The following is an 11,758-nucleotide window of genomic DNA, read 5'->3' on the forward strand; positions in this document are numbered from 1 at the left end:
TTTAAAAAACTGCAATTGTTCCCCGACTTATTTGTTTGTTTGTGAAACAATGTTGAGTGCCTCCTGGGTGCCGGATGCTGTGATAGGTGTTGAAGATAGCAACAGGTGAGAGATTTGTCTCCAAGAGACCCACAGCCTGGTAAGAACACAAATGCCAAAAATATAACTTGAGTACCATGTCTTAGCAAAGGGAGATTTGGTGGGGGGGGGGGTGTGTAGCAAGAGGACCTGGAAGTGGCTGAGTTGAGGATTGCAGGAGGCACGTGGTTTGGATTGCAGAGAAAGCGCGTGCCTGTGCGTGGGTGGGTGTATACACACCCACATGTGTGTCAGACAACAGAAGTCCCACAGGGACGACAGCACATGCTTGAATGGTCTCTGCATTCCCCTAATAAACATTGTTGAAAGCCTAGTGGAACTAGACCTGGATTAGCTTTTCAGATTATAGAGCTGGAAACCACTCTGCCTTCCAGTCACTCACCCTAACAGTGCAGGAACCAGACAAGTTAGACCTTGCAGAGCAATGAATTCTATGGGAAAACAGAGTCAGCATTCAGTTCAGCCAGAGTAGGCAGAAGAAGGCTTCCAGGAGGGCTGATGTCTGCTGAGCTGGTCACAAAGGACAACAGGACAAGAGAAGTCATAACAAGCAAAAGGCACCTGGCTGAGAAGGTGAAGGTGCGAGGTATGATGCTCTAAGATGATTTGATGCCCAGACCAGCCCGTGCAACCCAGTATGGACTAGAAATGCTGTACATTTGCAGGGAACAACAGTGGAAATAATACTCGAGTAGAGCCACAGTTACATCATCTTTCAGTAAGTCCCACGCACCAGCTTTTCTTCCAGCATTGGAACAGATAACTGTTCCTTGGTGGAACACAGGATGAAGCAGCTGGCTTGTGCTGAAGGATTTGTCCTGCAGGAAAAGATGCATGTCTTTAAACGAGAGTGGAATTTAGTGCACTGAGATATTGCACCATTAGACTTGAGAAACCAGAAGGAATTGAAATGGACCAAGAGACCCTCAGATATTGTACTCTTTCTCTACAGCATGGCTAATTGAGAATGGCAGATAATTGCCTGCATTTTTTAAATTTTTCTTTATTTTTTATTTTTTGGGGGGGGCACACAAAATGCTGCATTTTTAAATGTCTCTCCCGCCCCCCCCCCATGATATAAATTTGGAAACTCACACATGATGCAATTGGACTATTTCACAGGAGCATACCCTTGTGGAAGAATTGAAGCGGCCTCCGAGATGATTGTGTGGAGTCTGAGTTCCACTTCGTAATTGTGTGTACGGCAGCAAGTTACTTCTCTTTGCCTCACTCTCCTAATCCATAAAGTAGAGCAATAACATTTTTAGGAGAAATAAATGAGTCAACATGTGTGAAGCACTCAAGTGCCTATAAATACGAGCTGTTTACACTCTCGGCCAAATGGACTCAGAGCGTCTTATCACTGTGCAGACTATTCCTGGGTGAAGGTGGGGAGGAGCCTGTTTCTGGCCCCAGGAGCCACTGCTGAAGGGCAGATGGTTGCAGGGCAGATGTGAGACACCAATGCCAAGCTGGGGTTTGAGAATTGAGTAGGGAGAGGAGGGGAAAGCAGGACATTTGAAACCCCAGGCTCAGCTCTGACCCACACCACCTGAGGATCAAGTTTCCAGTACAGATAATCAAGTCTCCACTCCTTCATGTTGTGGACGCCAAGATCCGCCTTATGGTGGCTGAGGCCAGATGGCCAAGGTACTACCAGAAGTTGACTCTAGCCAGCTGGGACACTTTTGCCCGGAACAAACACTGAAAGTGCTACCAGGGCTGGTCTGATGGAACCTATAGGAGGCAGGTGTGTCTATGATGGTTCCCCCACCTACCTTCTCCCTGGGCATCTCACCTTCCTTCCCTCCTGGCCTTAGTGCCTGAAAGTCCAGGGCCTTTGTCTGATGAACCCAAGCCTGGCTGCCTCAAACTCTTCCTCTCCTCAAGGCCCCAGGCCAAGTCCTTCTTCCCCTCTGAGACTTCATCAGCCTACAGCTCTGCCACTCCACGTGTGACTGCAACCCAGCAGCTGAGCATCACCTGCGCGGCTGAGAGAGATGCAAGAGCCTACTGAATGGCGCTCACCTCTTTACGGTGTTCCTGAAGTAACTAGTGTGCATGTGAGAGTTTGGGATATGTTCCCTAAGCTATTTCTTTGCCACCTACTCTCCAATGACTGGGGCCAGTCAATCCAAAACTGGCTACATTGGCTGTGCAGGAAGAATGTCCTCTGTTGCTGCTCTGTCCCCACCTCTCACCTCCAGCTGTGTGCTTCCTGTCCTACCCATCCTTTTTTGTTTCGTTTTGTTTTGTTTTTTGTGGCACCAGGGACCTTTCGCTTGCGAGGCAGGTGGTGGAACCACTGAGCTAAATCCCTGGCCCCGCCCTACCCATCTTGACACAGCTCCTCCTTTCTCTTCAGTTTCCCACAGCACCATATGCAAGACAGAAGGCCTTTGGTTATTATGCTACTGTGCAGAAAAAAATTACTCAATATATTTTAAATTATTTTTTAAATCAAAATATCATATCACAGTTTTAAAGGTCAATAGGGACCAAGAGATACAATAATGAAAATACAAAAACAAAAGCAATAGTAGTGCCTTGTTCACTTCATTATTTCTGTCTGGAAAGACAACCACTCTTTCAGGTATCTCTTCTCAGATGAACCGAGATCTACCATTTCTTGATTCAATCAATTTTAGACTTTATCTCTTGGTTTCTTATGTTGGTACATGAACATATAGCTCTTTAAAAATCCTTTCTGCCCCTGTGCATGTTCTCTAAATACAGTGTCATCATAATTTTTGATCCAATCAATGTTTGAGCCGGGGATTTAGCTCAGTGGCACTGTTCCTGCCGTGCAAGCACAAGGTCCTGAGTTCAATCCCCTGTACCAGAAAAAAATGAAACAACAACAAAAAATAATGTTTGATGTTTGCAGTATTCAGAGTGTCCTTACAAGCAAGAAACTTGGACCTTTCCATTTGGACAAATTTTCTGATATTATTTCTGTAATAATTTCCCCTTCTGCACTGAATTCACTATTTGTGCCATCTCTGAAGTGCTTATTCATTCATCTTATTATATTAATCTCCACAGATGCAGTGATATTCTGTGTCTCAGATAATATATTCAGTTGTGAAACTTTTTATATTTCTATAATTGTAATTGCATCATTTGATGACTGTTCCTTGGAACTGTGACTAAGGTTCCCATTTCCTACCACAGCTCCATGCAATGTCTTGCCACAAAAACTCCCACTTGGTCACATCTGCCTGATAACATACTGTCATTTCCCACAGACACCTTCCTGCCCCCTAAACACATTGCTCAACTCTAGAGGTGGGATTTTTCTTCACCCTCTTCTCAGAAATTTCCTTTGCCTCTGTCTAGTGGAGCTCATTTCCCAGATTTTCCTCTTTTTGTTTTTCATTTATTTTGACTAGGAAATATCTTCTAGTTGCTTCCTAATATGCTCAGTTACTGATAGTATGGCTAGGTATAGAATTCTAGTTTGGAAATTTTTTCCTCACAATTCTGAAGCCCTTCATCTGTTGTATTTAAATTCTTAGTGTTGCTGTTAAATGTCGTCCTTAGCCATCTTCCTCTTTTATATATCTTACCTTTGTCCCCCACCATCTCTCTCTCAGAAAGCTTTTAGCATTTTCATGTTTTGCCATTTCATGAAGATGCCTTTGATTTCATTCATTGTGCAGGACATTCAGTGAGTACCCTCCCCCCTTTTTTTGGTACTAGAGATCGAACTCAGGATCTTGTGCTTGAGAGGCAGGCACTGGAACCACTGAGCTAAATCCCCAGCGTCAGTGAGGCCTTTTAATCAGCTTGGAAAATAAGTTTTGGAAATGATCTTCAGTTTAATGACATTTTCTTGTATTATTTCTTCAGGAATTTCCACATACTGTATTCACTATTTCCTCTTTTTTCTGGAACTTGTATTCATTGGAAAATGATCTTTTCTTTTCTATTCTTTTGCTCCAGGAGTGAAGATTTTACTCAAGACCTTGACACTGAGCAACATTCCCATACTTTTTTTATTCTTTATTTTGAGACAGAGTCTCACTACATCACTGAATTTTAATCCTCCTGCCTCAGACTGGGGAATGCTAGGATTGGTGGTTTGCACCACTGTGCCCAGCTGAATTTTTTAATTTGTAAAATTTTAAAATTTTGTTTTCCATCTTATTTTTTTATAAACTTTCTGATAAATAGATTTGACTTTCTCCTATAATCTTTTAAATTAATTTTAAATTCTGGCCTTATATTTTTAATTTCCCAGACCTCTTTTTTAAAAAAATATAAAGGTCTGACGATCCTTGGCTACTTGTCTTAAGATCAAAGTTTTCTGAAGTTCATTATACGTCAAAGATTATTGGAATCTCTGTGTTCAAAGTGGGGTATGGTTTGCCAACCAGTGAGATTTACCCATGGGTGGTTGAGGAGCTGGCTGCTTATCTCTTTGAGGAATGTCTAAGGTCAGTGTCTGCATTCTGGAGATGGGGGAGGGAAGGAGCTAAGGATGTCACATCCAACAGGTCTTCATTTTCCTATTTCAGCCCCACCCTCCTCCATTCGAGGACCTCTCATTTTTTCTAGAACTACCTACCCTGGAGGTGTGGGGATGGTTGTCTAACTGGTAAAGCAAGAGAGGGACCTAAAAGTCTAACTGTTCCTTATTCATCTTTTCAAAGAAGTGTCACATTTTAACTCACAGCCCTACCTTTCCTTCTGCACACATATTGTCTTGTGTGCAGAGTAGGCAATGGATACAATTTTCTGCAATAGCCCCATCTCAGGCCCTTGGCTTTACCTTCTCTGGTTCAACCAAGATGTTGATTTTCTCCCCTTCAATTGGCTCCATCTGTTTTCCATTTGCACATATTACAGTTCAGGGTTCAGGGTGTCCTCAGGCTGGGCACAAGACATATAGTTTTCAGCCTCTTTCTTGCTCTAAGGTGATTCCTGAGAAAGAAGGGAATGCAAGCGTCATCCACCTGGCCATCTAACATTCAGCAAACAAGTGAGGCATTGCTTCCCTTCAAGTCCCTCAGCTGTTTCTGCCAGTGGTGTGCACAAGTGTGTTCTATTCTCAGACGCTGCCCTCCCACTGTGGTGCTCCCCCTTTCTTCCTCCCCCAGATTCCATCACCCCACTTCTGTTCTCCTCCTTTTCCCATGCACAGTAGTTCAGCCCTCTCTATTTTCAGCCTCCTTTCAGATGTTGTCCAAGGACCTTTCTTTCCACGCAAATGGTGTATTAGTTTACAAATTACCACAAACAGAGTACTTTAAAACAGCAGAGATTTATTCCCTCTCAGCTTTGGAAGCTAATAATCTGACAGTCAAGCTATGGCAATGCTTACCCCACTGAAGGCTCTAGGGATGAAACCCTCCTTGCCTCTTCCTCACTCTGGAGTTGGCTGGCCATCCTTGCCATTTCTTGGCTTTTAATCTCTGCCTCCACCACCCCCTGACTTCTAGTCTGTGTGTCTCCAAATCTTCCTGTCCTTATGAGGCTCAGTGGATCAGAGCCCATCTTAACCCGTTATGATCGCATCTTAACTTGATTACATCTGCAACGACCCTATTTCCAAATAAAGTCCCAATGCAAGGTTCTAAGTGGATGTAAACTTTGGGGAAATGTTGTTCAGCTCAGTATAAGTGGGTCACATAATATTCTACTGAACAAAGATGAGTCCTCACCTAAGAATTCCATTTCTAGCTCTTCAAATAACATATTTCCCTCTCACCATAGCCATTCTTGAATCTTAGGCCTATGGGTTTTGTTTCTCCAATTATTCTGAAGTGACATTAAGCTAGGGAGTGGCGCGTGATAACTGTTTACATCCCTGTGCTGTGGGATTCAGTGTTAGGCATGTAGTTGGTTCTTAGTGGTGTTTGCTCAGTGCCCTGCTCCATTTGGTGCTTTGGGAAAGTGGTGTGACACACTCATTGTCTCTGAGAACTGATGGCTGTCACCCCCTAGAGCTCTGGCTTTTTAGTGGTCCCCTGCACAATCTTCCGTGGGTTCCCAGTCATCACCAAGTGAAATTCAAACATGCAACGCTCTTGACAATCAGTATGAGGTCTTCTTTACTCTCATCCCCTATCTGGCCATTGCTGTCTTGCCAAACCACTTGGATTGACTCCTAGCTTGCTGTTTTTGCTTCACCATGTTCCCTGCCAGAATCTAACTCCATCTTTCTCTCCTGGTGAACTTCTACTCTTCCCTCAAGATTCAATACAAATGGCATTTCCTTCATGAAGACTTTGTGGATTCCCATAAGTAGAATTTGTTTCTTCTGCTTTGATTCTCATCACTGGGGACACAGCTATGTATTAATATTCGCTGCATTGTGAAGGAATTCTTAGTGCATTTTCCACCCCTCTTAGACTACAAGGTCCTATGATGCTCATTAGATACAGTGCTCGGCTTGCAGCAGGCCCAGTGATATTTGTCCAATGCAGCCATCATGGTGCAGTTGACAGGAAACAGGCATAGGAGCCTTTTAGAGCTTCTTTACCCATAGCTAGGGAACTGCTATGGAATTTCTTAGCATGGTCACTGGGAATTAAGGGGAGGGAATGAGGGATCATGTAAGTAATCAAACTCTGTATTATTTAAGAATCAATTCAAGGTGAATTAATCTTTTATGGCTCCTAAACCTTAGATAATATAGGACAGTCCTTTCTCCATGGAATGCTGAGGAGGACTGGAGTCCCGGAAAAGAGAGATGGCTTCTTCCTCTTTCCCCAGTTGTGTTTTAGTCAGGCTCATCACATTTAGTTTGAGTCCTTGGAGCTTATTACAATGAAGCCCAAGAAGGAGAAAGCTGGGTGAAAACAGCCCATTCAGGAGCTGATCGCTCTCTCACCTTGTCTTACGAGCTGTGTCTCTCTCTCTCTGTGGTTCCTCTCTCTCTCACTTTTTTTTTTTTTTTTGGTACCCGGGATCGAACTTGGGTCCTTGCACAGCAGGTGGCGAAACCACTGAGCTAAATCCCCGACCCTGTGGTTCCTCTCTTGCTATTGCCTTGTCTCTATCCTGCAGCCTGTACAAGGAGCATCCATAATTCCAGCCTCCAGTGTCTGCATCTCTATCTAGCGAACTTTTTTCTAGAGCCCCCTGAAGGCAGCTCTTCCCACAGAGTGAGGTTAGTGTCAGGGAAGCCAATGCTTCAGGAGCAGCCATCAACCAAAGACTCCCCAGAGTCACTGAACCAATGTCCCAACTCTCTGACCACTTGGCTGGGGATAAGCCTAAAGTGTGCGTGTTAAAATTTCATCTGTGAATAAAGCTCTCCCATTCCCTGCTTCCATGGGTGGTTCAGTAATACTCCACTTATCCTTTGTTGGCTGTTTCCTCTCCCCTGTCACTCCCCAGCCCCTCTCCTGGATGTTCCCAGGATCTCTTCCCAAATAAGTCACTTGCACTGAGTCTTCATCTTAGAGACAGCAACCAGAGTGAATTCAAACCAAGAACCTCAGCAACTCCTCTCTTCAGCTTTGCTCGGTCCTCTTCTTTGCAAATGATTCGGCTTATCCTTTCCACTAATGTATACCACCTTTAAAAAACTTTCTAACTGCTTTTTCATGTCTTTTACTTATTCATTTTAATACTCACTTCTCTTTTCTCCTAATGTGCACCATCTGCAACTCCTCACAGTCTCTCCTTAAATATCCTTTCATTTACTATTCCTGCTGCTAACTGCCTGGCTGTTTGCTAATTTCTCAGTTCAAATCACCAGGGAGGAATTTGATGGTCCAGCCATCTTTTTTGCTCAGGGCATGGACTAACCCAGGGATTGGTTGCACTTGGGTCAGCTGATCCAATCAGCAGTGCCTGGGAGGAGATAGGCAGGAGAGTATGAGAAGTTTAATGGCCGACCCCAAGGAGAGGACTGTGGCAATTCTATCCCTTCCCCACTCTTACGTGAACAGTTGATGTGGTCTCAACTTTATTTTAAATATAGCTTCAATTTCTCCTTTCCAATCCTATTGTCCCCAAGTCTCCAATACCGGAATTCTGAAGCCGTAATGGGTGTGTCTAAATTAAGATCTAGCTGCCTAAGAGCTGGCCCCTTGATGGGGCTTCCTGCTGTGGATGTGGACTATGTGTACAAAATCAGTGTATTCGGTGGGTCGGTATCCCAAGCTTTTCTGTGAAAAAGGTATTTCTGCATGATTACAGGAAGCTTGGGCAATCTAAAAAAAGCACAAAAGAAGAAAATAAACACCACATGAAATCTCAGCACCCGGAGATCATCATTCCTTGAATTTTAGGGCCTTTCCGTGTGTGTGTGTGTGTGTGTGTGTGTGTGTGTGTATGTGTGTGTATGTGTGTCTATTTTTAAAGGCAAATATTTCTTCCCTGTAATAAGAGGATCATCCTACATATGCTGCTTTTTATAACTGCTTTTTTCACCTTATCACTGAACATTTTTTTCTGTGTCATTAAGTCTGCTTCTATAGCCTCATTTGATGGCAGCCTGGCCTTGGTACACGAGGCTTTGTGCCCTGCCAAGCTGCCTTCTGAACCCTCCCCTTCCCAGGACACTCAGCTGTGAAAGGCACCAACTTACACAGGTAAATCTAATGAGCTCATCTTGACCCCTCTACAAAATTTCAGCTAATCCTACGCTGACAGCTACCATGTAGGGCCTGGCTGTCTACTGCAGCAGGAGCCTCTCCGGCACCCCAGACTCTCGGGGGAAATCACCAGTCAGTGCTCTACAGCTTCCTCAAGAAGCTATCCACAGCTCAGGACACCGTAAACTCAAATCATCAAAAACCAGAGCTGGATGCTCCCTGAGGAAACTGCTGCAGACCTGCTGAGTAGGAATGAAGAACCAGGGCGAGAGGGGGAAGTGACTTGCTCTATGCTCAGCCAAGGAGTCAATGGCAAGGTCAACACTCAGGCCGTGTCCCTGTGCCCTGTGGCTGAGCCCTGACTCGTCCCCCACCCCGGTGCCTGCCAGGAGATGGGGTCCCCCATCCCTCACTCCTGCAGGGTGAGGTCCCTGTGCATTCCTGAACCCCAAGATGGGCTTGGCAACTGAAAAGCCCTGGCCCAGGACTTGACCTTGGGCAATGCGGTGGCCCCACTCACCCACCCACACAGAGCCTCCTTCTGGACCAAGTCCCAGTTTCACATCCCAGGGTGTGGTGTACTGAGCACAGCTGCCTGCCTGGCTCTGCAGATGCTGAGCAAATGTTGCAGTGACACAGAGCCTTCCTGAGGCCATGAAAACTGCTGGGCTGTGCTGACCGTCCCTGGCCTCAAAGGTCCTCCTCAGCCCCATGCCCTTCTGGGTCCATGGAGTATGGGCGGCAGAATTAGCCCCCAGAATCTGGGACATTCCTGTCCTTTCAGTGTGCTGTCACTAAGAGACGACTCCTGCGTAGACCCCAGCTCATGGTGAGAGTCTCTGGTTACTGGGGCCACCTGGAGATGACTTTGCTCTGTCATGGTCAAAGAAGCAGGGCATGCAGTGTGCCTCAGGGAGCAATTCTTCCAGCTAAAATAGTTTTCTTGAGTGAAAAGAATTGACCCAGCACCCAGTCACACTTCTTAGGCCTCTTGGGCCTCATGTCTGACTTTAAGAACCTGGGGGCCTTATTCCCCTGCTTCACTGAGCCTAAGTTCTGGTTAGGCTCTGGCTTTTCAGCTTCCCCTTGGATGAAACCTAACAGAGCTTGGGGTGCTTCCCTCTTTCCATTCTAGGAGTCTTCACACTCACCACAGCTCTGCTTCGAGATGTAGACTATTTTTGCCCCGTTGTCTAGCTGGTGGCTGTCTTCTCTCATTTGGTGGGAACAGTCTTCTCCAAATGCAGTTCTTTTAGTGCTTTTTGTGTGTGCATGTGTACAAATGCAGACCCTTTAGTCTTTTCTGTCTCACAAAGCACACGTTGTCTTGTGTCATCTTGACTCTACTTCCTTTCCTTCTACAGATTTTCTAACATTTCCTGATAGCCACTATGTTTGCTAAGCCAGTTTTCTTACCTTCTTAGAAACAAGAAGAGTAAGACTGTGATGGACTCCCAGGAAATGTCCTCAGAGAAATGATGGCTGAGCAAATTCTCTACTTTTTGTTGACAGTAATAGATTATTTTTTATTTTCTTGATGGTCAGGAGCAAAGCCTTCTGCCCCTGATCATTCACTCAGGGATTCCCCATCAGGAACGCTTTGCCAACTCTTGCACCCCACTTCTAGGCACAGGAAACTGGAATTCTGACTGTACAGTCTTTGGGACTTTATGTGCTTGCTCACCACTGCAGGTGGACAAGAACATAATGTGGAACATGTCCACTGTCACGTGGGGAAAGGAGAGATGAGCCCTCCTGAGAGCTAAGCACTGGGTCTAGGGCAGGGCATGCAGTTCTGAGCTTGGCTACCAAGCAGAAGTAGGGAGAGATGGAGGGGCTGGGAGCCCAGGGGACAAGGAGAGGAAGTGTGAGTGGGGAAGGTGGGAGGAAGTAACCTGGATATTGAAGCCCCAGGCTTGGCCACCTGCTGCATGCAGTAGAAGACAGTACTGGAGGGAGGACCAGTGCTGTGGCTTGTGTGTAGATGTCCCCCAATGCCTCAGGCAGTCTTTTTCAAAGGTAACTAAATCTGAAATGTGTGATGCTAGGATTGAAGGCTTGTGATTACTACACCATTCCATGTGAGTGACTGGTTTGACACCGCCCTAATCCTGGTGGTCTGAATAAGATAAAAGGTGTGGGACTGTATGATTCAAAATTCATTTATTCCCCTAGCCTCTGTTGTGTTTAAAATTTAATGGTTAGAATGTGCTTGTTAGTCTTGAGATAGTAGATAAAATCTGTAACAAAGCAAAGTTCCTAAGTAAATCATTCAACCCCTTGTTTGTCCGGAGAATGAAAATTCCCGGACCCACTATCGGTAGAACAATCCATCACTGTGTCTGCTGATCATCAGTACGTGACGGTCGTGACCATACGGTCGTGACCATTACTGTGTGTCTGCTGACCGTCAGTACGTGACAGTCGACCACCGACCTTTGTTCCTTTTTTCCGTAAATCTACATGTTAACCTCCCCCTCAACCCCCTATAAAAACAGCCTCGGACTCTGAGCCAGTTGCCTCTCTTAGCTACTTTGCTTTGGGAGTGCCGTCTGGCCAGACTAATAAAGGTCTGTTTTATTTTCCAACTTGTCTGGTGTGTTCCTTCCCGGGTGATCGTCGCTGCAGTCAGCTCCTCGGAGCGTTTGGTAAGGCCCTCGGTCTTACAAAGGAGCAGAAGGACACTGTTAAGGTTCTCTTGTTGCTTTTGCTGCTTCCACCACCATGAACTGTTACCCCTCTGCTACCCTGCCTTGGAACCGGCAGATTATGAACTGAAATCTCCATGAACTGTAAGCCAAATAAACCTTTCCCCCTTTAACTTCGGGTGTCGAGTAGTTTGTCTCAGCAATGAAAGAAAAGTAACTAACACAACCAGCCTCTCCAGGGGGCAGTCCTGCCCATTCCCGCTGATGTGTGAAGACAACTGGCCAGTAATGCCAATTCCAGGGAGGACCAGCTCCACAATGGGCAGGACCCAGTACAAAGTGAAATTGTAGGGCCCCTTGTTAAAAATCATCAGAACTTCGAATGGAGAATTCCGAGTGTTAAACCAAGTGTGAGCGCCGGGCAAGAGTGGCCCTTGGTCACTGGCCAGGTTGGATAGC

Source organism: Heterocephalus glaber, unplaced genomic scaffold, assembly GCF_053883595.1.
Source record: "Heterocephalus glaber isolate CG9 unplaced genomic scaffold, H.glaber_assembly_v1.0 deba00001509, whole genome shotgun sequence".
Classification (NCBI taxonomy): domain Eukaryota; kingdom Metazoa; phylum Chordata; class Mammalia; order Rodentia; family Bathyergidae; genus Heterocephalus; species Heterocephalus glaber.